Source organism: Manis pentadactyla, chromosome 13 (assembly GCF_030020395.1).
Source record: "Manis pentadactyla isolate mManPen7 chromosome 13, mManPen7.hap1, whole genome shotgun sequence".
Taxonomy (NCBI): domain Eukaryota; kingdom Metazoa; phylum Chordata; class Mammalia; order Pholidota; family Manidae; genus Manis; species Manis pentadactyla.
In genome coordinates, this window is record NC_080031.1 from 89844826 (window position 1) to 89872553 (window position 27728).

General features: G+C 37.0%; 2 long non-coding RNA genes across 2 annotated transcripts in view; one reads left to right on the plus strand and one right to left on the minus strand.

The window, feature by feature from the left end:
• The window catches only part of LOC130680379 (uncharacterized), a 425533-nt gene that overhangs the window by 303982 nt on the left and 93823 nt on the right, over positions 1-27728 (plus strand). Inside the window, exon 2 of the long non-coding RNA XR_008993368.1 lies at positions 3499-3531. This is a non-coding gene — a long non-coding RNA (uncharacterized LOC130680379). The remainder of the gene's footprint in view (positions 1-3498; positions 3532-27728) is intronic.
• The window catches only part of LOC118917129 (uncharacterized), a 186186-nt gene continuing 174428 nt past the window's right edge, over positions 15971-27728 (minus strand). The window contains exons 3-4 of the long non-coding RNA XR_005026692.2: positions 20247-20311; positions 15971-16243 (exon numbers count right to left, since the gene is read on the minus strand). This is a non-coding gene — a long non-coding RNA (uncharacterized LOC118917129). The remainder of the gene's footprint in view (positions 16244-20246; positions 20312-27728) is intronic.

Consider the following 27728-nt stretch of genomic DNA (forward strand, 5'->3'; position numbering starts at 1 on the left):
TAACTGTCTTTCAATTTTATTATTTTTCAATCTCCTTTTTAGTATCTTTTAAAATATGCACATATTATATAAGCATGTGTGTTAGTTTGTGAAATATAACAAAATAATAATCACGTGGAAATTCACCACTAAAACATTATCAATGCCTGTATCCTTCTCCCCACACCCATGACCCATCCTCTTCTCCAAGCTAACTACCACTGCATTTTTGTATTTAACATTTCTTTACTTTTTTAACTGTTATTTCATCACATCTGTATGTACACATAAATTATATTTTAAATCTTGCTTTCTTTTGTACACTTACATTTACATCATATATTTTTCTGGGCTTGCTTTTCTCATTTAATTAATCATGGATACATTATATTTCCAAAATGTATCCATGGATTAGAGAATTTGTTTCTGGTGTCTGCTATTTCTGGTGGTTCTTAAGGGTAGTGTATTTTGTAGATTAATTTAGACTACCTAATGTACATTGTTTTTGAAAATAGTGTTTGCAGAAATAATTTAAGATCCAGGACTATAGCATCATCTTCTAGAGTGTATTCTTCCTTCCTTCTGCCCTGAATTTGGAGGTACTCCTGATTCAGAGTCACATAACTCTATTATTAAGTGTGAGGTTCCCTGATGAGAAACCAGAAAACAGTTCCTCTGAGGGCTGCTAAACACAGTGAATTATCATATGGAAAGTGTAGACATTTGGGGTTCCACCTCAAAGTGGAATGGTGAAAGGCAAGTGAAATAGCATTCAAAATCAGAGGAGGCCTCCTCCCTTACAGCAGACTATAGGCTTTAGAAATACTAATGCCTCAAAGACACCCAAATGTAATCTATATATGGAAATTTATTATTTCCATATTTATAATCAATTTTCCTATCATTACTTATTGAGGATTCTACAAGTTTGGTCACTTTTAATGCTTTGTGGCCATATATAAAATTCTGAAAAATATGTCAGTCTGTTCTCCATCGCCTTATTTTCTTCTACTGACTTGGTTTTTCCTTTGATTCCTGGGGAAATCCTGTACTGTCTAATGAATCATAATCTTATGCTTGGCTTGTTTTCAAAATTGCCTTCAATATATTCTTGGCCCTCCACCCTTCCAGGTATTTAAGAATTCTTCCAGAAAAACTGCTGAGATTTTGGCTGGGATTACATTGATGTTGTAGACTAATCTGGAAGGAACTGATGCCTTTTCAAAGCTGAGTCCTCCTGTTGATGAATTTGGTATTTCTCCCCATTTACTCAGATTACTTTTATCCTATCTTTCACAGTTTTATTGAGATATAAATTATGTACAGTGAACAGCACATATTTAAAGCATACAACTGAGGAACTTTATATATATACTTCAATATACATATACTGTATGATGAGCTTTCATCATCACATCCAAAATAACAAACATGATGAAAGTCTTCCTTCTGCCACTTCCATCTTTTGCCAAATCCATCCATTTAACCTCAGATCTGCTTCTGGCCCTAAATACTAGATTTCACTTTCTAGAATTTTCTCTATATTAATAAATTAAGCTGATTCTTGTGTACTCTGTTACTTTGTCACATCTGCTTCTCTCAGCATAAAGATTTTGAGATTCAACTGTTATTGAATTTGTCAATAGTTTATTCTTTTTTATTGATGAGTTATATTCCATTGTATGGCTATGCTATAATTTCTTATCCATTCACCTACAGACAGATATTTGGGTTGTTTCCAATTTGGGGATTACTGAGAATAATTATATTATTGAGATATAATTGCTATAATCATCCATGTACAAATCTGGCTGATTTATGCCTCTGTTTCCCTTGAATACATACTTAGAACTGGAAAAGCTAAACTGTATAAGATAGTTTGCCTTTTTATGATACTGATAGACTGTTTTAAAAAGAGATTTCAACATTTTATATGTTCACTGGTAATATGTAACAGTTATAACTTCCCCACATTATTGCCAATATTTGGTGTGCTCAGTTTAATTTTGTCTATTTTAGTGAATGTGAACTATTTTTTTCAATGTGGTCATTCCGATCATGTGTAGTGGTATTTCTTTGGAATTTTATTTGTATTTCCCTAATTACTAAAGATATTGAGCACTTTTAAATGTGTTTATCTGCTCTCTATGTGTCTTTTTAGGTTGAGTATCTGACAAAATAATTTCTTTTTTTTAATGGGTTATCCTATTTTATATGAAATTTGAAAATTATTTTTGTACTCGAGATACAAGTCCTTTGTTGGATATGTGTTTTGCCAACAACTTATCTCAATTTCTGCCATGCCCTTTCATTTTATAAGTGGTGTCTTTTGGACAACAAATATTTTTAATTTTCATGGAATCCAATATTGGTGTTTTCTTTCCTAGTTCATGCATTCAGTTTCTTATCTAAGAAATATTCCCCTGCCCTATGTCACTGTGATGTTCTCTTGTTTACTTTGGGAAGCTTTCAAGTTTTGCCCTTGACAAGTAAGTTATGAGTCACTTTAAATTAACCTTTATATATGGTATGAGATAAGGGGTCAAGATGCATATTTTTATTTATGGATATCCAATTATTCCAGCACCGCTGACTGAAGAGACCATCTTTTCTCATGTCAAATTTCTTTGGCATCTTTATCTTTGTCAAAAATAGTTGGTTATAATTGTTGCCAATGTCTGTGGTCTGTTTTCTGTAGGCTATCCTTACCCATTCATATATACACTTAACTTTATATAAATACTTCACTGTCTTACTGGCTGTATAACTACTAAAATCAGTAATATAAGTCTGCCACCTTTATTCATCTTTTTCAAAATTATTTTGGATATTCTTCATCCTTCAAATTATCATATAAATTTAGAAACTCCCTGTCAATTTCTACCAAAAAAAATATCATATACTTTAATTGGGATTGAGTTAAGTCTGTAGATCAGTTGTAAGTACTGACAGCTTAACCATATTAAATCTTCAAATCTGTGGACACAGTGTAGCTCTCCATCCACTTATGTCTTATTTAAATTATCTCACTAAGCTTTTTGGAAGTCTTAAAGGGGCAGGGCGGGACACTTAGTCCAGAGGCAGGGAATCTGGGGATCTCTGGGTACTCTAAAGGGAGCACGGAGGCCCCTTACGGAGATAAATAGCCTTCCAGCTGCTCCCCCTCCAACAGGGCTCCACCACTTTAGAGCAGATGCCCGAGCCAGGCCACGCCCACAGCAACAGCAGGGTAAACTCCATAGCAGCCGGGCAGGAAGCAGAAGCCCTGTCTGTGCGCAGCTACCCACCACAAGCCACTAGAGGTCAATGTTCTCCCAGGAGAGGAGGGCCACAAACCAACAAGAAGGGAAGTTCTTCCAGCCGTCACTCGTCCCAGCTCTGCAAACTATTCCTATCACCATGAAAAGACAAAATTACAGGCAAACCAAGATCACAGAGGCAACACCAGAGAAGGAGACAGACCTAACCAGTCTTCCTGAAAAAGAATTCAAAATAAAAATCATAAATATGCTGACAGAGATGCAGAGAAAAATGCAAGAGCAATGGGATGAAGTCCGGAGGGAGATCACAGATGCCAGGAAGGAGATTACAGAAGTAAAACAAACTCTGGAAGGATTTGTAAGCAGAATGGGTAAGGTGCAAGAGGCCATTGAAGGAATAAAAACCAGAGAACAGGAATGCATAGAAGCTGACATAGAGAGAGATAAAAGGATCTCCAGGAATGAAACAATATTAAGAGAACTATGTGACCGATCCAAATGGAACAATATCCGTATTATAGTGGAACCAGAAGAAGAAGAGAGAGGAAAAGGGATAGAAAGTGTCTTTGAAGAAATAATTGCTGAAAACTTCCCCAAACTGGGGGAGGAAATAATCGAACAGACCACGGAAATACACAGAACCCCCAACAGAAAGGATCCAAGGAGGACAACACCAAGACACATAATAATTAAAATGGCAAAGATCAAGGACAAGGAAAGAGTTTTAAAGGCAGCTAGAGAGAAAAAGGACACCCATAAAGGAAAACCCATCAGGCTAACATCAGACTTCTCAACAGAAACCCTATAGGCCAGAAGAGAATGGCATGACATATTTAATGCAATGAAACAGAAGGGCCTTGAACCAAGGATACTGTATCCAGCACGACTATCATTTAAATATGACAGCGGGATTAAACAATTCCCAGACAAGCAAAAGCTGAGGGAATTTGCTTCCCACAAACCACCTCTACAGAACATCTTACAGGGACTGCTCTAGATGGGAGCACTCCTAAAGAGAGCACAGAACAAAACACCCAACATATGAAGAATGGAGGAGGAGGAATAAGAAGGAAGAAAAGAATAGAATCTCCAGACAGTGTATATAACAGCTCAATAAGCGAGCTAAGTTAGGCAGTAAGGTACTAAAGAGGCTAACCTTGAACCTTTGGTAACCACGAATTTAAAGCCTGCAATGGCAATAAGTACATATCTCTCAATAGTCACCCTAAATGTAAATGGACTGAATGTACCAATCAAAAGTCACAGAGTAATAGAATGGATAAAAAAACAAGACCCATCTATATGCTGCTTACAAGAAACTCACCGCAAACCCAAAGATATGCACAGACTAAAAGTCAAGGGATGGAAAAACATATTTCAGGCAAACAACAGCGAGAAGAAAGCAGGGGTTGCAGTACTAATATCAGACAAAATAGACTTCAAAACAAAGAAAGTAACAAGAGATAAAGAAGGACACTGCATAATGATAAAGGGCTCAGTCCAACAAGAGGATATAACCATTCTAAATATATATGCACCCAACACAGGAGCACTAGCATATGTGAAACAAATACTAAAAGAACTAAAGGGGGAAATAGACTGCAATGCATTCATTTTAGGAGACTTCAACACACCACTCACCCCAAAGGATAGATCCACCGGGCAGAAAATAAGTAAGGACACGGAGGCACTGAACAACACACTAGAACAGATGGACCTAATAGACATCTATAGAACTCTACATCCAAAAGCAACAGGATATACACTCTTCTCAAATGCACATGGAACATTCTCCAGACTAGACCACACACTAGCCCACAAAAAGAGCCTCAGTAAATTCCAAAATATTGAAATTCTACCAACCAATTTTTCAGACCACAAAGGTATAAAACTAGAAATAAATTCTACAAAGAAAACAAAAAGGGTCACAAACACATGAAGGCTTAACAACATGCTCCTAAATAATCAATGGATCAACGAACAAATTAAAATAGAGATCAAGGAATATATGGAAACAAATGACAACAACAACACAAAGCCCCAACTTCTGTGGGACGCAGCAAAAGCAATCTTAAGAGGAAAGTATATAGCGATCCAGGCACACTTGAAGAAGGAAGAACAATCCCAAATGAATAGTCTAACATCACAATTATCGAAACTGGAAAAAGAAGAACAAATGAGGCCTAAAGTCAGCAGAAGGAGGGACATAATAAAGATCAGAGAAGATATAAACAAAATTGAGAAGAATAAAACAATAGCAAAAATCAACGAAACCAAGAGCTGGTTCTTTGAGAAAATAAACAAAATAGATAAGCCTCTAGCCAGACTTATTAAGAGAAAAAGAGAATCAACACAAATCAACAGAATCACAAATGAGAACAGAAAAATCACAACAGACTCCACAGAAATACAAAGAATTATTAAAGACTACTATGAAAACCTATATGCCAACAAGCTGGAAAACCTAGAAGAAATGGACAACTTCCTAGAAAAATACAACCTTCCAAGACTGACCAAGGAAGAAACACAAAAGTTAAACAAACCAATTACGAGCAAAGAAATTGAAACGGTAATCAAAAAACTACCCAAGAACAAAACCCCCGGGATGGACAGATTTACCTCGGAATGTTATCAGACACACAGAGAAGACATAATACCCATTCTCCTTAAAGTTTTCCACAAAATAGAAGAGGAGGGAATACTCCCAAACTCATTCTATGAAGCCAACATCATCCTAATACCAAAACCAGGCAAAGACCCCGCCAAAAAAGAAAATTACAGACCAATATCCCTGATGAATGTACATGCAAAAATACTCAAAAAATATTAGCAAACCGAATTCAAAAGTATATCAAAAGGATCATACACCATGACCAAGTGGGATTCATCCCAGGGATGCAAGGATGGTACAACATTCGAAAGTCCATCAACATCATCCACCACATCAACAAAAAGGACAAAAACCACATGATCATCTCCATAGATGCTGAAAAAGCATTTGACAAAATTCAACATCCATTCATGATAAAATCTCTCAAGAAAATGGGAATAGAGGGCAAGTACCTTAACATAATAAAGGCCATATATCATAAACCCACAGCCAACATTATACTGAACAGCAAGAAGCTGAAAGCTTTTCCTCTGAGATCGAGAACTAGACAGGGATGCCCACTCTCCCCACTGTTATTTAACACAGTACTGGAGGTCCTAGCCACAGCAATCAGACAAAACAAAGAAATACAAGGAATCCAGATTGGTAAAGAAGTTAAACTGTCACTATTTGCAGATGACATGATATTGTACATAAAAAACCCTAAAGACTCCACTCCAAAACTACTAGAACTGATATCAGAATACAGCAAAGTTGCAGGATACAAAATTAACACACAGAAATCTGTAGCTTTCCTATACACTAACAATGAACCAATAGAAAGAGAAATCAGGAAAACAATTCCATTCACAATTGCATCCAGAAGAATAAAATACCTAGGAATAAACCTAAATTATCTCACTCAGATTTGCAGATATCAGTGAGCACAGCTAGCATATATTTTGTTAAATTTATGCCTGTTTCATATTTTAATGTTATTATAAATAGTATCTTAATATTCACTTGCTGATTCTTTATTGCTAGAATATAAAAACACAACTTTTTGTGTATTGATATGTGTTTTAAGACTGCTAAACTTGCTTACTTGTTTTGTAGTATTTTTTTAATCCCCTTGGATTTTCTACAAAATTTACCTTGCTGTCTGTGAATAACCACAATTTAATTTCTTCTTTTCCAATCCACGCTTTGTTATTTCCTTTTCATGCATGATTGCACCAGCTTCCAGAACAATGAAGAATAGGAGTAGCCACAGCAGATTTTCTTGCATTTTTCCCAATCTTAGGAAAACTGGGGAAGACATTCAATCTTTCATTATTAAATATGATGTTAGTAAAAAGTTTTCTGTAGATAGCCTTCTTTGGGCTAAATAAGATCTCTCTAATTCAAAATGGCTGATAGTTTTTATCAGGTATGTATCAAATTTTGCAAAATGTTTATTCTGCAAATGTTGAGATGATCACATGGTTGTTGTCATTTAGTCTTTAATATTGGGAAATACATTGACTGATTTTCAAATGTTTAATCCACTTGATATCCTGAGACAAACTCATTTGGTAACAATATATTATCTTTTTTATATATTGTTGGAAACCACAATACACTAATACAAATACTAAACCAACGTTAAGCATTTTTACATCTATTTTCATAAAAAAAAACATTGGTTTCTGGTTTTATTTTCTTGTAATCACTTTGTCTAATGTCAGGGTAATCCTAGCATTATGAAGTTATAGGGAAAGTGTTTGTTCCTCTTCTATGTTCTGGGAGAGTTCAGTTTGTTTCTTCTCTGTTTTTTCTTGGTTCGTCTGACTAGAAGTTTACCAATTTTGTTGACCTTCCCAAATAAGTAGCTTTTGGCTTCACTGATTTTCTTCTCTACTTTCTGTTCTCAATTTCATTGATTCTTACATTCTTTTCTTCCTTCAGCTTTTGTTGGGTGTTTCTTTCTCTAGTTTTTTAAGGCACACGATTATATTACTGATTTGGTATCTATTTGTTTATTTTTCTACTCGAACCTGTCAATTATTTAGTTATTCTCTCTACCTTAATATTATTTACCAGGCATTCTACCAAATGTTCCCTTTTAAATGGCTTGAGTGTGATTGGGGCAGTGTTTGGACATCATTTTTCTGGCTTCATCCTTCTGATTGCAAGTTGTATAATTAACTTTGCAATGGACTGCCTTTAATTTGAAATGTTTAAGACATGAGTTACATCTACACGATGGGCAGAGATGCTAGTGGTCAGTGCCAAGGAACATTGTCCCCTTTTAAATTTAAGATTGGATATTTGGTGTGTGTTAAAAGCCACACTTACTCCAATAATAAAATGTTCTAGTTCCCCACATACATTTTATGTATTTCCCAGGAAAAATGCCTTATGATTAAACTCTAATCCACAATTATATGCATGGACTAAGCCTGAGCTGAACATGTTTATAAACAGCGAATGCAGTGGGTGTCACCTTGACTGGTATCCTAGAAGGTTATTTAACATCTTAGGGCTTCAGAATACATGTACAGGTTTGATCAGGCCATTCTGAAAGAACATTTCAGCTCTAGCTATATGACCCTATGCATGTATCTAAAACTTACACAATTTTTTAATTTTACATTTATCTTCAGTTGAGGGCAAGGTTACAAAGTATTTACCCTCAGTTAACTGAATTGCTTCTCTCTTGACCAACCTCATTCCATGTACAGGAACAAATAGCTGAGATTCTTCTTCCCACAAATTTCCTGCACACACACAGTTTATAGCACAATCTGCCTTCAAGTCATAGATAAATATTAAATGAATATGTAAGCAGAAAACATGTTTAAGAGAAGTAGTAATAATGAAACAGTATAAACAGATAGCAACAACTACTATATTTAGCACATTATAGTAATTTTCTAATTCAACCCTCATAATAAGCTTATGCATAGATTTATTTTGTTGGCATTGCATAAATGAGAAAATTATATTTAGAGAATAATACATAACTAGGCAAAACCAGTAAGCAGCAGAGGAGGGATTCCTTTATGCTCTGAGTTGAACATGTTTTCTATTTTCTTCATTTATAAAACTGTAAATCACACTCTAATTATTTTTAGTTTTCCATGCTCTCATTTCTAGTTTTTCACTAATATAAAGAAACTTGTACGTAAATTAGGTAGTTTAGAACAGTACAGTATTAATCCACTACCTTCTCAATATCAGATCTAGGAATATATAAGCTGAAGCTCTGCAATACCCTTAGATTTACATATTAAAGGGAATTTTCACAGAATATGAAATACCAAGAAAATTTAAACAGGTCCCAAGTGACAAACTTCTTAACCTACTTGTGTGTTTCTGGAGTAAGTGAAATACATGAAAGAAAGAGAAAACAGAAGCAGAGCAAAGCAGAGAGGCTAAAACAGATGAGCTGGAAAGGAAAGCAGAGCCAAAGAGAAAACAGCAGTCCTCATCAAATTTTTATGCTTTGCACTCCTTTTTCATTTTTTTATCGCTGTTATTTTTTAACTCTGGTAACTTGAATACACTATCTTCATTGAAATCACTTCCTACATTAAATACCCCATTCCCCCCTCCCACCAGACACTTTAGGATTATTGGCATTTTACCTAAGCATGCCACTCATGGGGAAAGAAAACAGGAAAAGGTAGAACAAGGTGAAGGAAAAAGAAACAGCTCCACAATATAAGCCAGGTCTGCCTTCTTAGCTTATGGTTTGCACTTTTCTTCTGATTGGACAGACACGGTATTTCTAGCTCGCACCTCACAGCCTGTCAACACTCTAATACTTCATAATTTATAAAACAGCTTTCTTTCCCCCAAAGCTCAATATACTTTACAGATGACTCATTGATGCTCACAATATTTCTTCAGGGAACTTAGGCAACAAGAATTATTATGTGTTTTACCAGGGGAAGGACTGAAACAACAAGAAGCCATTATTACGAGTGAATTACAGAGACCGAGGAATTTCCTATCTGGTCTTACCTCCCTGACTGCATGGGCTGTAAAGACAGATGAAAATTACTAAGTCCTGGTATGCAGGAGGTTAGGATTTCGTAAGGAAAAAAAGGCAGGGTAAAAAGTAGTTATCAAATGCCTGCCTAACTTCTCCACGTGGTGTCTAGCAGTTAACTCCAACTGAACATAGTCTCTAAAACAAAATCCTTGATCTTTCTCCTAACACCACTTCCTTTTCTAGACTTTTCATCTCATTATAGGACTATGATACACCTAGTTGATCAAGCAACCAAACTGGTAGTTTCTCACTATTTTTCCTTTTCTCTCACTTCCCTCATCTGTGTGTGAGTTATGACTCTGCCTGCAAGACTGACTGTAAACAGATGCACATCTACTTCACTCTGATACCATTCTAGGCCACATTGCCATCATCCATTCTAACCATCTGGTAATCAGACAAAACTGGAAACTTTCCAACATCTACTACCACAGTGCCCTGGTGTTGCTGGGATCAGCAGTACCGTCACCATCCCCTCCCCCGAGTTTAATGGCCTCCCTTCTCCCATCCTTATCTCTCTCTTCATCACAATCCACTCCTAACAAAACAGAAAAACTTAGCTGTAACTTTTATCAGTTATACATCTAAGTGGCCACAATAAAGCAAATAATTACATTAGTTTTATTAAGAAATCCCTTAGTTTATAGTCATATGCTCTTCAGAGATAATCACTATCAATTCATTTGGTTTGTGTGTGTGTGTGTGTGTGTGTTTATAAAACATGTTATATTTATATAGCACACTAGTTCTTTATTTTCCATTTTAAGATGTTATCTATTCACCCCCATCTATGGAAGATGGAAATTTAGCTCTTAAAGCATCGCCCTTCAGAAACCACATATTCACCTTCTATGCCCTCATCCTTCTTACATATTGTTATCATAATTTTGGTTATATAACTATCTGGTGTTTACATAATTTTGACTGCATAAGTGTTATTTATAGCTATATTATACCTATTTAGTTATTCTAGATACTTGTAATAAATTTAACTCAAACTCTCCCTCAGCTGTGAGGTTTTCCTTAAATATATTCAAATACATTACATAGTCTCTCAATTTCATTTTTTCTACCTCTGTCTTTCGTCTATTCTATTTGAACTGGTTAACTTTAAACCTGATACACAGATATCATTCTAGCATTCTCCTTCATCGTCATCCTGAAAATTCTCTTTGCAGGCTTAATACCTGTGCTCTGTTATATGGACCCTGTGCTTCTTTCCTGACTTGCTCATTTTTATGGAGTACCTCCTCTAAGAGCTTTTTGAGGAAGAGAGAATAAGAGGTAAATTTTTTAACACCTTGAATTATCTCAAAATTCTTTGTCTTTACCCATGATTAATAATTGAACTCAGAAAATATTCTAGATTTTAGAATGGGAAGCATTTCACTCAGAATTTTAAAGGCATTGCTTCATTGTCTTCTAGTTTTCAGTATTGCTGCTAAAAAGTCTGAAGCTACTGTAATAATAATAGTTTGCATGAAACTTTTTTTTTGGTTTTTTAATTCCAGAAGATTTATCTGAAATGGTCTGAGATTTTATAATATTTATGGTGCCTTGATATGTATCATTTTCCTCTATTGTGCTGATTCCTTGGTGAAACCTTTAGGTCTGGAATTCATAACATTTGGTTCTGAGAAATGTATTTCCTTGATAATTTCTACTCCTCCATTTTATTTTCTCTTTCTAGAATGCCGATTATTTGGAAGATGGACCTACTAAAACAGCTGTCTGATTTTCTTGTACCTATTTTCTCACTTTTCATTGTATCCTCTGGGAGCTTTCCAAGACTTAATCATCCAATCCTTTTCGTTGGCATTCCATTCCCATATTATATTTCAATATTATGAGATTTATTTTATTTACCTCATGTGATCATATTTTGGTGCAGTACCTTCTAGTGTCTGATTGAAGATATTAGATTTTTTTAAGGTTTTTCTTTGCTCCATGCATAGACTTAATGTTCATCAACCCATTATCTTTCACTTTAAGTGCTGCAGTGATCTTTTAAAATGCTTAAACAATACTTTTCCTCTGTTTAAGCTTTCTAGTATTATACTACTGCATGTACAATAAAGCCTAAATTTCATACCATAGGCTACAAGGTTGAAAATTATTTGTCTCTTGACTACTTCTCCAAATTTACCTCATCTCATCATTGTAGCTCATAGAAACACAAATATCTATTAAATAAATGACTGTGGCAAAATTCAGATACAAATTTATGTAACCTGAAATTCATGGTTTTCCCATTCACCACACTATTTCTCTGCTAATGTGGACTTCCATTCTATTTCCCACTCCAAATTATCCTACTTATCACTATATACTGATCTTCTTAATACATGGCCTAGTCATGTATTCCTACTCTAAAACCATTCCAAATTTTTGCTGAAAAATGAAAGAGGAGTTAAGGTACCAGTCTAGAAATCAAGGCGCTTCCAAATACAATCTCAACCTAACTCTCCAGTCTTGCTCATAAAAAAGGTTATTGGTAGAAATGAATAATCTCATCTGTTTATTCTGTCAGTGAATGGGCCAGATAATTGAGTTATCTCTACCCAAAAAGACCCAAGAAGATGGTCTTTTACTGAAAAAGCCATTTTCTAGTGTTTGGGTGCAGAATGTGAGTTCACTCAAATACTTAATTATTTTTAGCAAATAAAAAGATTTGCTATTGTCCCACAATGTCCCTGAATAGTGGGAAAGTGGGAATGAAGAAGGGGAGAGCCCTGGCGGTGCAGGCTGGTTCGAAGCAGAGTTTGGAAATGAGGCAGCAGGAGGGGACAACAGGGGTTGGAACCTATAGTAGCAGGTGCGACCCAGAAATAAATAAAGCCTGGGATTAGCAGCTACACTAGAATCCTGTTTAAGCAACAAGCAGGAAGAGATATAAGGACATAGATAGAAGGACAGAATTTGCCTATCACTCTTCTCCTTAGTTCTAATTGGTTTTGAATCCATCAGGAACAAACTCCTTCCCTAGGGCCACTGCCCGTATTCAGGGCACTGTCTCTTACAGGAGCTGCTGAAAAAGCCTCCTGATTGTCTCTACACGTCCAATCTTGTTCTAGCCCTAATCCACTCTTTACGCAGCACTCAGCATGATCTTTAAATCCAAATCTGCTCACTTCCCTCTCCTGCTGTAATCCTTCTAACTACCTCCAGTCGCTCTTGGCCTAAACCCAGAATCCTTAACTCGGTTCAAACTGGACTAGCAGGCCCTGCATCTTCCAGCCCCAGATTGAGTCCATAGTATTTTTACACACTATTTTTCTCCCTGGTCCTCTCCAGTCTGCTAATTCCTGTTTACCTCTCAGAAAACAGCTCAAGTGTCACCTTCAGAGGGAAACTTTCCCCGAGCTAAACATTACATCAAGCCCTCATCAGATTTTCTCCTTGGTAGCACACATCTCTTCTGTAATTGTAATTTTTTATTTAATATCTATCATTCCCTGAGTTGTAAGATACATGAAATTAAGTGTGTAGACTCATACCTAGTACATAATATATACTTAGTTATTATTATTGTAATAACAGCAATAGTTATTTCTTGAATGCTTACCATGTGCCAGGTGCTCAATGAATTATCAACCTTAATTTATCCCTATTTTATGGCTGAGAAAACTGAGATACAGAGTGGATTATAAGAAAGTTTCAAAGCTCATGAGGCAGGGAAGAACACTGATTCTGGAATCAGATTACTAGGCTTAAGTCCCAGCTCTGGCACCAGCTGTATAATATTAGGCAAGTGATAAGTAATAACAATGCTTATCTGAACAGGTGTCAGGAGGATTAAATGGGGGGTGAGAATAAATGAAATTATTCATCACTAAAAATATTCAATGCATATTTCCAGGGGTATGACTCAAACACTTCAGTGAACTACCTCTAATGTTCAATCACTGGGATTTTATTCACATGAGTCCCCAGTAGCTAGAGTGGTACCTACTTGGGAATAGTAAGGAATTACTGTTTCAGATATACAAGTTGTAGCCATTCATTATGGTGCTGGAGCATGTGTATTACATACAGAGTGTAACCATGAACCACTGTGCGGGAAATCTGAGCTCTCCTAAACGGATTGGGTGTTTCACAGCATCTGGGTTCAATACACTAAACAAAGCAATGTTCACCAGTGCTAAGTGAGAGGCAATATAATTTAGTATTTGAGCATCCCATGGGTGTGAGGTGTTTTCTTCCTCACATACTCCACATTTTTCAGATAATCAGCATTTTAACAGAAATGTTTTTAAGAAGCGTGTCCACAAAATCATGTCCCTGACTTTGTTTTGCCAAAATTTTTTCCCTTGGAGAGGAAAACATCCACCCATAATATTATATCATAATGTGATAGGATTAAGAATGAAAATCAGCAATGTCATGGCTGTTTTTCCAGTATAAACAATAATGCGTATCTGTGTGGGCAGCTCTACCCTGTCTGTGAAAATATAACAGCAGAGTTTGCTGTGCCCTTCAGTGTACCTGGAGACTACGCTGTTCTGAAATACCTCGTAAGTGGAAAACAGCCTTTCTCTGGCACCTAAAGAGGTTTATTATCTGCTCCATTAGAGTCATGCCCACTCAAGGTAAAACAATTTCTAAGGGCCTTTTAGAACTGCTCTTCAATTTCTTTTTACCCTCAGTGCATTATTATTTTCTACTTTGAGAAGCATTCACTTGAGACTTGCAATCTGCTTGGGTGAAACAAGGTAGCTATACCACAAGTCCACAGCCAAGTTAGAAGTACTTATAGATTCCAACAAAATAGCACCAATCTAGACTAGATTCTGTATATTGTCTGATTGATGGAACATAGGAATGACTAATTCAAAGGTACTAGCGTTAAGTCTATCTACAAGTTTGCAGTGATAAACTAACTGAAGGTAACACAGTTTGTACTCTTTAAAATTGTAAGACAGTGATGGTAAAAAAAAAAAAGAGAGAGAGAGAGAGAGGATTCTGGGGAAATGACAATTGTATGCAGTTCCATTTCTCTCCACCAAGCCAATCTTTCTTAGATCTAATGGTCCCTGGAGCAAAGAGATGACTTCATTCTGTCAAAGTCTACTGGAGACCAAGCTTGGAGCTTCTGACACACAACCTTAAAGCATGAGAACTGAGACAAATTGAGCATCATATCTGTGAATGCCCAAGGGACATTAGGCTGGTATGAATATGTCTTAATATGCCCATTTCCCTCACCTTTAACATGCCAAATGGTGCTGAGAGACTGGTATTAGCTATTTCTCTGCAGTGCATGAAGGTAGAGGAGAGTGTAAACACATCTAGATACATATAGTATATAATCCAGTGTGTATACATCAGACATATATTTATATAATATAAAATACAGACATACATATGTATATATTATCCATCTAAATTTGAATGCATAAGATATTTTGCCTGAAGATATATAACTAAAGTACTAAATAAGAACACAAACAATTTAAAGAGCTATACTGACAAGGATATCCTCATCAGTTTTCATGTTACACACCCCTTCTCTCGATTGATCATAGGGCTGCTACCTTTATCTGTGGTTCCCTTATTGAACAGAGGCCTTTTATTTTTATATATTCGCATCAACTGTCTTTTTTCCCCCCACAAATTGCACAGCATTTTAAGAGATCCCCTATTAAAATGCGATTGCTCAAGGAATCATTGCATGGTATGGAATAGTTCATCACTGATACCATAGCAAGAAATGACCTGCCAAAGATCCGGAGTGTGTGCTACGTACGGATCTCGGGTGGTGGTGTGCTGTATCAAAATGAAAGACGACAACAGCTGAATGAGCCCACAGGACAAAGTCAGAAGCAAGGTGTTGCTCAAAGGGAAGCCAGAAAAGCAAGAAAACATTGAGGAATAACCTTGCTATTTGTGCTTAAACTGGTCCTGACAGTTAAATTTTAATAGCATATGAAACCCAACCAGGATACAAGAAATTTCACTTTCTCCATTTTCCATAAAAGCTGAATTTACTGTCCAGCTGAAAGTCTCATTCCATATAGAATTGGAAAATATAACCTTTCTAATTAAGACTGAACTAGGACTTTTCAGAGTAAAAGCAGTTTGTTTCCACCTCATATCCCTTCCTCCCTCTGTTCCCCAGGGAAGCATCTCTGTCTTGGGTGTGCTTATGGCCTGTGGTGCCTACAGGAAGAAATCTCCTTGGCAACCATGAGAAAAAAAGCCCTCTCAGCTCTCCCAGAATCTCCTTCCAGGAGGCCTTTCTCAGTGTCTTCCTCTTCCATTCCTTTACCTTTTTCTCCCCCTCCTGACTTCAGACCCACCGTGTCTCCTCAGAGGAAAGGTGGTTCCGCCTTCCTGCACCACCTCCAGTCCTTCTGTCTTACACCTGGACCGCAGCTTTAGAACACAAAAGTCAGAAATGTAATACCTTTGTTCTGTGGTTATAAAGTGGCAAGCTTCCACTTTAAAACAAAGGATTGTTTACGTGTAACATCTGAAATGAGGAAAGGTCAAGGTACACAAACAAAACCCACTCAAGTAATCCACAGAACATTTACATTATTATCTAGCCACATTCTGCCTTCTACCTTCAATCTTTGCATCATGATAAAGCAACTGTACTTTTCATACAGATGATTCCCTCCCCCACTGCACCCCTTCATGGAAAGTGGGGAAAGAGTCCTTCTCTAAACCCATAGTTTCAGAAAAGCAGTTTACACAAACAAACTATTACATAGAAAGATGGGTGTCGGGTCTCCCAGACTGCCCACAGTCACATGAATAAGCTTGGAGACTTGGCAAAATGCATACTTTCCCCCACACTTGTCATTCCAGGGGATGATACAAACAGCAATATGATTTACCCATTGGGATACATGTATAAGTTATGTTGTCATTGCATAAAATGATGCTGTATGTAACATATCATTTATACTATCACTTAAAAAATTCAAACTCATTTTGAATAAAATTTGATAAACTTTCATTTACTCCCATAAAACAATCATAGTCATAGCATTTAGAAAGTGCAAAAATTAAGGTAGGAAAATTAAGTGACTGGTCTACAGAACAGTGTTGAAAGTAAAATTTCAAAACCAGTGACTAATAATACCTTGGGAACACATTTGCATTAAGTCATTTGGCTATTCATGGGATATGAGACAGAGAAACTCTAAAGTAAGTTTGCTTAATGACTATATTTAATGTGAAGTGAGTGAAGGATGGTAAGAACACTTCTCACCTTTTTTATTTTTTCTTTTTCAGTGTGCAAAACACCGGTAATACAGAACTGTGGGTAATTTGATGTGATCAGATACCAATAAATAGATTTTGAACAAACATCATGAATTTCCACAGTGCTCTTACTTCTTTATTATGTTGTCCTTTTCCATATTCAACTAGCACTGAATAAGTCAACCAGTCAAAAATATATTATTTAAATGCCTAGTCAGAGAATGCCATGATGATTTCTTCAAAAAACCCAGTGTCTTTCTTTATACAATAATATGCTGCCATTTTAATAGAAGCGATTTTTGGAATAAAGATAACAAAATCAAATTAGATGGTAACCACTTGCTAAATGGGGCTCAGTTTCCATGTGCATGGCCAATTTTACTTCTTTTATGCAGAACCCTGGGCCTGAAACTACCCTAAGCAGAATTACAAGTATCTTGCAGAAAAGTACTTTAGTGAAGCTTAATTAGCCAAGCCAAGCCCATCAACAACTCAAACTCCATTGGAAGTAGGTAGTCAGACCATCATTTATAGAAACAGCACACCATCGGATAGCACTCTGCATCCTGATCTACATGAGTGAACCTCTGGACCTTCTGAATTTTCTTATTTCAACTTCTATAGATGCATACAGGCTACTCTTTTATTGGCCAAACTCTTCAAGATTAAATTTCTTGCTTGTATGGTATCTTTCAAAATTAAAAAATAAGTAAATAAGGAGATAGAGAAAGAAAGAAAGAAAGAAAGAAAGCCTCCATAGGGTGATAAAGCTTTTATTGCACAATAAGTATATAAAAGCTAATTGCACATTGCAAAGTTGATTTTTCTGGAAAAAAAATGAAAACTAAAATACCATAACTTTGCCTAGAGATATGGAAAGTCATTTTTCTAACTTATGCTTAAAATTTATTAAATTTAAATATGCTTATTAAACTTAGAGTCTTCCTGTTTTCAATAGCTAGATTTTGTGAAACCAACTAAGTACCAGCATTGTGGTGAAGCCAAACACTCAAGATATGGTTCCTGCCCTCAAAAGCACGATAAAGAGATGACTACACAGCAAATGACTATCTGATATGACTATATGGTAAATACAAATGACTATGTAGCAAATCAAACTATGACTTTGAAATAATAGAAGCCATAATAAAGTGCAGTGAGAGAAAAAGAGAAGGTGCAATTAATGCCACAGCAGAGATAAAACTGAGTTGGTTCTTGAGACCAGGAAGCATTTCAACAGGTGAAAATAAGGATGGCCTAAGAAATCAGAGCGAATACATAAAGAATGCAAAGGGTATGAAACACTCTGAAACCACAAGTAGTCTAGTGGGGTGCAGGGAAAATGGAAGTCCGATGGTCAGGATCCTCACCTGGTCCTAATCTACCCACTGTGTACGTGCAATAATGTAATACCTCACCTACTGTGCAGGCACATGCTTGTATACCTGTTGGCGATAAACCATTATTGGTTGTGTTGCTATAAAAGAGCGCCCCCAGTGCTAAGAGCACAGCCGAAAGAAGACAGCAAGAGAGGAAAGCAGCAGAGGAGCAGAGCAGAGGCTGGAAGTGAGGGCAGAGTCCAGAGTGGAGGCAGCAGCTGGGGCAGAGGCCGAGATTGAGGCAGACGGGATTCTAGTGCCTGGCCTGCCACCGCGAGAATAAGGCTTGGTATAAGCCCCTTGGTAAAGCTTGGTATAACATGAAACCATGTTTCAAAACCCTCAGGTGAGACATGGGCATTGGAGAAGATTTATATTTCTATCTTTTACCTAAATCATAAAGACTTTCCATATAATAGTGAACAGCCAGTTATGCCAAACTGCAATTTCTGGAAACAATCAGGTAAATTATTTTGTGGAATGCCATGGTGAGAGGGCTGGTAATTTCCAACCCAATTTACTTATGATTCTCCAAATTAACATTTCTTCTCAACTGTTACCATTTTGTGATTTTTTGTTTGTTTGTTTCATTAAATGGCTCTCATACTCGTCTAAATTGCTGAAACATCATATATATAAATTGCTGCCCTTTTGTAACTTTAAGAAACAAAACCATCTGAAACAAACAAGCAGATCTAGACTATTCATCCTAATAGGCACTACCAACAGATCACCAACATTTTGAGGCTCAGATTAACTTATGCCTCGATCCTAAGCTCTGTCTTGTCACAGATGTTAAATGTAGTATGTGATGAATGATTCTGGAGGTCTGTTGTACACCATTTCCTGCCCAAAATATCCCTGATAAGAATGCATAATATATTATACATGTTCTTGAAAATCTCTATCTAGATGCACAATAGCAAGCTGACAAGTCACATTAAAGATGCCACAGTGATTTAAGAATCATAAATTAAGAGATTAATATTTCAACAGTTTTCATAGGTAGAATAACAGGGGGCTACTATGGAACTTTTGCTCTTTCAATTTCAACCAAAATCTCAATAATCAAGAAACACCCTATTCCATACCAAGGTTCAGCAAACTTTTCCCGAAAAGGACTAGTTAATAAATAGTTCAGGCTTTGCAGTTCATAAGGTTTCAATCACTCATCTGTACCAGAGTTTGGAGGAAGCATCTGCAGATAACATGCAAATGAACAGGTGTGGCTTTTTCCAATAAAGCTTTATAGACATTGAAATCTGGATTTCAGATCATTTTCACATGTTACAAAACATTATTTTCTTTTGACTTTTTTCCAACTATTTAAAAGTATAAAAAACCATTCTTAGAGCACAAATCATACAAAAAATTTGACCAGCAGGCCAAAGCTCACCAATCTCTTTTCTATAATGAGGTGGTAGACTGCCAATGTAGGACATACTAAGAGATTATAAAATAAATTTTAACAGTATTTGTTATGTCCCACTTCCAGAATATATAAATGATAGAGGTTTGAGTGAAAAAATATATATGTGTGTGTGTGTATAAATATATATATATATATATATATTTCTTTGGAAAAGAAAACCGAAGTGTCATGGCATTCTCTTTTCTCCCTGATAGAACTTTCTCCCCACCTTAAGGCAAGAAAACATTTGGAAAGTTAAAGAGGTTCAGAAAAAAATTCCTATGAGAGAGTTCACAGCACGCTGTTATTTCCCCACCACTCTCAACATCTGGAGAAGCAAGGCGTGCTTCCTGGTACATGAAGACAATGTGTTTACCTTGAAGTTTTGTGTTGAGAGGCAGACAGAAACAGAGCTGCACTGGCAGATCCATGCACTTCAGTCTGTGGGAAAACAAGAACGGATGAGTTTTTGCTTGGCCCAAGAGAGGAACCTGACCTATGTTCATTTTAAAGGGGTCACTAATAGTAAGATGGCCCAAGGAAAAGAGACACCAACAATGAAAATGTGTGTGGGGTCCACTTTGGGAGTCAGGGGGTTGGGCATCTGTGTGGATTTAAAAGACTTAGGAGACAGGAGCCTCTGTTTTCGAGCCCTAAGGAACCTACAGTTGGAGTTCCATGGGAGAAATGGTTTGGAAAGCCCAAAGCATCCAGTGAAGAGAGTCAGCAAGTGTACACCTTACAAATTGAAAAAAAACCCAATAATGGATTATAATTGTGACTGCCACCAAAGCTTGTGCCTCTTTCCCCAAAAACATTCTCCCCACAGAGAAGCATAGGGAAGGAAGAAGAAAAAAGGAAGAAACAGATGAAAAACTATCACCTTCCCCCTTTCCGGGTTTCCCAACCTGAAGCCCACCCAAGATTGGAATTATGTGATTATTTCTCTGTCAGAGACATCTTAACACAAATAACTGTAACATGCTTTGAGTTCTTTTTTAAAAATTGAAGTATAATCTATATACATTATATTGTATTCATGTTTAAAACAAATTTGACATTATATAAATGCTCACCGTAGTAAGTGTAGTTGCCATCTATTACCATACAATTATTACTCTATTATTGATATATTCCCTATGCTGTACTTTCATTTCTATGGCTAATTTATTTCATAACTGGAACTTTGTACCTCTTCAGCCCATTCACCTATTTTGCCTATCCTCCACCTTCAAGGTCCATCCATATTGTCTCAGATAGCAAGATTTCATTCTTTTTTTTATGGCTAAGTAATGTTCCAATGTATATATGTACCATGTCTTCTTTATCCATTCATCCATCAATGGACACTTAGGTTGCTTCCATATCTTAGCTATTGTAAATAATGCTGCAATGAACATAGGGGTACATATATCTTTTCCAATTATTGTTTCCTCTGGGTAAGTTTCCTAAAGTGGATTACTAGGTCACATGATATTCCTATTTCATAGTGGCTGCAACAATTTACATTCCCACCAACAGTATACGAAGATCCCCTTTTCTCCACATCCTCACCAATATTTTTATTTCTTTTCTTTTTTCATATTAGCCATTTTGACTGGTATGAGGTGATGTCTCATTGTGGTTTTGATTTGTGTTTCCCCCATGATTACTGATGTTGAGCATGTTTCCACGTGAACAAGACCATTTTGGGGTCTACAAGGTATCGGAGAACTTTTATCTATGAAGGGCTATTAAAACTTAGCAATACAGTTGGTTCCACCCTGGGGTAAGAAAATAATCATTTGGCACAGAAAATTGTTTTAGCGGTAGGTGTTACCAGGGAGTGGCGGAGAAGAATAAATTCAGGTTCTGCTTACACCCTATTGGCTCCCTTTTGTTCAGAAATAGTCATAACTGGCAAACTTCTTAAAATGTTTTTTCATTTGTATTTTCAATCCTTTAGAATTGACATAGCAATAACTGAAGTTCTTGAAAGCAAAGAAAAAAATTCTTGAATTATGTACACAGTCCTACATTGTAGTTTTGTTTCATGTTGGCATAACATGCTCCCCTTGCCTTTGGTAGTAAACACTGATTATTTCAGAAGCAATTTCAATATTCTTTAAGTAAAAGTGATAAAGGAATCTAATGAATTTCTCAAAAGCAGCCCATTTTTCAAAGATGATTGTAATATCATCAAATATTTATTTTTCTGAACTTTACAGATAGAAATGAATCATTCCTCACTTAGCATGACGTATGGGAGGAAATATGTAGCATTTCCAAGATCTGCTCTTGATAACATTTTCAAGCTCTTGCATTTATAGCAAAATATAAATTTGGCAATGAGTGGTAAATGACACAATTACAGCAACATTCACATTTTCCTATATTTTGAGAAGTTGCTTAAATGCAGGCTTCTTACCATTTCTAAGAGAGAAGGGTTTGTGTCAGGGATCACTTTACAACTCACCTTTCAAGGAAAATTGAACTGGATAGATATTCAACTTTGTAAGCTGAATTTGTTTTGCCCCTTGCTATTCTAGGTCATACATAACATATACTATCTATACCTAGGTCGGGTGAACATAAAATTCATCTTTTAAAGCAGAGTGAAAGGAGGGCACTATTAATATATCAGTGCAACATATGTAAACTGTGATTTGCTGGCCACACTGCATGAATGGGTCACCTTGGCTATAACTGACTGCCATAAATAAGTTCCCCAAATGTCTTTTAAGCAACTCACAACCTATCAATAATGTACTCATAAATATATGTCTTCAGGGTTTAGCAAAATAAAACATATATTCATCATACTTGGATTTCCAAGTAACAAAATTACGGATTTTGCCAAGTATTTTCCTAGTACTCCAGCCCACCATAGGCATAACATTTTGCCCTGGAAACTTAGAAGTTTTGTTTTGGTTCTCCTTCTCAACTTTCAAACTCAGATCTCCAAACAAACAGCAGGAACCTCATGATGTGGGTTACTGCTGCTTTGTAATTTCCATAATGGACGTCGGTAAATATCAGGGAGATAAGAGGGGAAATATGCACTATAGGTAAAGATAGGGGAGCACTGCTGCTTTTGCGTCTTTTCATTTCACTAGATGACTTGGGGTTTGGGAAATTAAACATCTCAAAGATTAAAAGGACTTGGGGAAATGATTTAATAATCATTACAATAATTTCCACAACCTACTTCACAGCAAGATGTAGTTTTCATTAAATTCGGCCACAGATGAGTGAGCTGCAAAGACGTGGCTGAGCACCCAGAACAAAGGTGACTTACCGAAGTTATAAGGAAACAGAGTAAAAGTGCTTCTCATCGGTTCCAAGTAAGCAAAGACACCAAGACAAATTCCTTGCATTGAAATTGTGTCTAATTAGTTAATGGATGTGTTGGAGGGTAATGTTACCAATTTGTTGTTATAAATGGCTTTCCCATTTCCTCCCTTGTTGAAGGGCTTTCTTTATTACTCATGAACTTTTCAGATTGCACCCAAGGCTCAAAGCAGCTTGAACTCAGCAGGAAATCACCGTTCCAAACAGACTCCTCAAATTGATGTCTATCTCCTATGAGAAATTCAGGATCCTGTAAACAGGGTGACCGGAAACTCCAGGCCTTTGAAAGCCCATGAGCTGAGCATTGTCAGTGAGGATTGCTCCCTGCTGCAGCAATGGGCTCCTTATCACTTACTTTTTTCTTATCACCTCCCTAAATTTTAACACTAAGTTAGAGAAATGCAGGGTCCCTAGTATCCCTCACCATTCTTAACATGACCCAAGCCAGTAACTGCTCCCGTTTCCCATAATGGTTGATCCCACCTTTCATTAATGTCTTCAAGGCCACCCAGAGAACACTCTCATCTACTTAGGAAGAAAGGGAGGTCACAGATTCGGTCTCCTGTACCTACCCAGGTCATTATGTCTCCACTCCCTCAAACCGCCTTCTGGCCAGTGCCTTCCAGGCTCCTGTGCTCAGACCCTGTCCTCTGAGCTTTGCCCGTGGCTACTTCTCCCATCTCCTAGAGCTTCAGGCTTTCTCTCTCTGCTCTCTCCCCATCTCCCATCCCTACCACCTATGAAAATGTGCCAGCTTCTCTCATCTAAAAAATCAAAACAAAAACGGAAAAGCACATCAATGGAATAAGCGAAATCTCTGTTTATTGACCTTTTAGTTCTCTTTCTCATAATGAAACTATATTTTTATATCCACCGAAATTACAACTCTACCTTCACTTCTAAAATGTGTCTTGTCCAAGTCTCTAACTCTTTCATTCACGTATCCATTCATTCATTGCTCAATCCACTGTCTTCAAGGCCTTCAAACACTCCCTGGTGTCCAGGATGGCTTCCCTAGTGACTATTTTTTAATCTCACTGGCCATCGCTCAATTTCCCCACAGGTCCCTCTTCCTCCTTTCCCTTCTTGAACATTTGTCTTTCTTAGAATGCAATATTCTCCATGTACACACTGGGCGTGCCCTCAATTTCTTGTGCTCTTCTGGCAATTCCATATTATGCATCCTCCAGAGCCTCTTGCCTGAGCTTTAAATCTGTATATCGTGCTTACTTTTGGATGCTTCTACTTGATGGAACTCAAACTCAACAACCTAACTCACTAAAACTTAACTCATTCTGCCCCCTCCCAAACCTATAGCCACTCTTTCAGGATTGTCATGACCTGAAGTGATGTCCAGTCTCTGAAGTTAGAGACCCATGAGTTATGCTATATAATCTGCATTGACTCTTTATTATCCACATATTTCAGCAGAGCTTACCTCTAGATATTTCTCCTTTCCTTCCCATCGATCCAGCCCCACTTACGGCTGCCTCACATTAGGGCATTAGCATCTTCCCCTTGGACTCACGCACTGGCCGTTTCCATACCTCCGACCTCACTCTATCCCAGCAGCTTTTCTGCTGGAAGAGAAGGAAAAGACAGCCAAGTACGCAACCCATTACTGCCGGCCAGCCTGCCTGCTCACAGATATCAGCTGGTGAGTGCTCAGAAATTACACCCAATCGCCCCCACTACTGCTTTGAGTTGGCAAAGGGAGGGGACGAGAAGTTCTCTCTCCCTTCACTGCTTTGATGTCGGATATGAGAATGAGCACCCAGCTCTGCCTTGTCTTCTGCTGGAAGCCAGGGAATCCAGCCTCACTGGCCTTTGTTATTCACTCGGTGCTGGTGCTGTCTCACCTGGGACAGGTAGGAAAGCTCGGGGCCTGACAGCGTAACATACAAGTGTTCCAGGAGCTGAGTTCCCTACAGAGAATGTTAGAGCCTCCTAGGGTTGATTTGAAATGAGAGACTTTGTTTCACTTTTCCATGAATTATTAAGATAACAAGACATGGGGAGGGAGCAGGATAAGAGGAACACAAATGATCAAAATCATGAGATAAAGATCTGAGGAAAGCAAGAACACCTGTGGGGGGTGGGCAGTATGGTGAACCATTTCAAGGGGGAGATGAAAATAATACACTTACTGATACTTTTTTACATTTTGAATTATCTTAGAAAATTTTGAAAAAGCTACAGTGGTGACATTAGTACTCTCACCCACTAGCTGAATTACTACTGTGTTGAAAAATCTGTTCCCACATTAAATGCAGCTATACTGAGCTACTATAAATGGACTGAAGTATTGCTTAGAGACAAACAAGAATTTGAAAGAAACCATTGGAAATAGGAGATCCGGTAACGGTGACTGACCCTTTACATGCTCCTGAATTCATATTCCCCTACCCTTGTCAGCGCCTCTAAAATACAACTGCAAAACTGGTTGGATAAAGTCCCAAGAAATCCTTCCTAAGGCCTTGTGGCCATAAAATGATGTTCATCTTGCAGAAGCAAGAAGGCAAAAATGTAAAGGGCAAAAAGCCTATGTCTGCACATAACATGACACAATGACAATTTAAGCGTAGCTTGGGTTTGAACTGATGAAGTCAAAAACTCTCAGAAAGAGACATTTAGCCAACAGATGAGATACTTAGAATTCTGCAAATCAGCATTTTTTAACCTGTGTGATGATGTACAGATGAAAGCTCTCGATTCTTTCATTTTATGCAAGGGAAATAATGAAAATATGAAACGAAAATTTAAATGAGCATTTTAAAACAAGAAACTATGTTGTATTGACTGACATATTATCCAGCTGCATCCTCCGTCTCACGTGCACAAAGAAACTAAGGGTAAGAGAATTTCAAGAACTTGACCAGATGCATATAGCTAAGAAGATGGCCATGGACATCCTTGGATGGTGGCAAGAGATATGGATGCTGCCTCCAAGCTACACATACCCTACAGAGAGGGAAAGAAGCGGCTTTATACCTAGAGATGCCAGCTGTCACTGCGTATGTGAACATATATGCAAACATCACTGGTGGGCATTTCTTGGTTCCTAGAAAAAAGTTTTCATGTCCTGACCCAGATCCTGCCCACAGATAATTTTTTATCTGACTTTTAAAAAATTAAGCTAAAATTTAAATGTTGGGAGATTTTACATAAAATCCCAGAGCATGGGATTCTCTTGAAAAATTAGCAGATCTGGCAACTCAGCACTGTCACTTCTACATGAAAATCATCCCTTGGAGCTAAATAGTCCCTGCCATTAATGTGGCATGAGGTCTCCACTTGACACCCCATACTTATTCAGCTCACCTGCCCAATCTGTAGAGTTAGAGTTTGTCACATCTCTTTACCATCTTTCATGTCTGCTGTTAAGCCCTTCATGGACTTTTTAACTATAGTAAGTGTTGCACTTTTTTTTTTGCTACAGGTACTTTTAAATTTATAGGTTAAAAAGTAATGATAAAGCAATAGAGATAGAACAGAGACAGGGAATTTTTTTATTCAGGGAGTAACTAGACAAGAGTTGAAGTGGAAACACCAGTAAGATCTGTGTGAAAATTTCACTTGATTTTACTAACTGATTGAATGGTGAGGCACACCCCATTGTTAATACGACAGGGCCCTCAAGGGCATCATCTCTGAATCTTATTAGAGGATGTGACACACAGGGGCTTCACCAGCCTTCTGACCCATCAGTACAAAATCTCCATCATTTTAAAGAATAAAAACCTTTCAGATTTTACAGCATTCTCACCAGCCCCAGAAAAAATAACCCTTCAGAAACTTTGAGTTAGGAAGGGTGTGTCAATTTTCAAGTAAAATGATTCTGAAAACCCAATCATGAGCTTCAATTGTATTGGGAACATGAGAAATAAGAGAGAAAAACTGTTAGAATACTTCGAGCTTTTGCCTACATGTGTTTTTTGTTTGTGTGTTTGTTTACACATATATAGCACTAAATGGCAAATTAAACTAGGAAGTTAGAAAACAGATTTTTAAAAATAATTTAATAGAAAAGGTATTTATTTTATACTCATACAGAAGAAAGATACCCTAAGAAATTGATATCTATTTTATGCTAGATGTAGATATACTTCAAAAACTGTCATATCATCTTGGGATTTAAATTTCCTGCTAATATTAAATGAATGAATTATTGATATCACATACCAACTGCATTTCCTTTTATCTTGCTTAGCATCTGTCACTGCAAAATACCAAACTTAGTTATCATCATAGAAGGGGAAAGATTGTTAGAATTTATTCATTAGGGTTGTATGAATTTTGGGCCAATTATATGCATTTGATTTTCTAATTGATACCCTGGTTATTTCTTTCAGTAAGGGATAATATTGAATCACACATACATTTATACTTATTAATAGTTAAATCATTAGAAGTTCAGTTGCAATATTTAGGTACACTGATAATTCCCAATAAGGTGAAAATTATTTAAGTAGTGGATGTCTTAAGAGCTGCAACATAAATTCAAATCCTTTTTCTTGAATTAACAGTT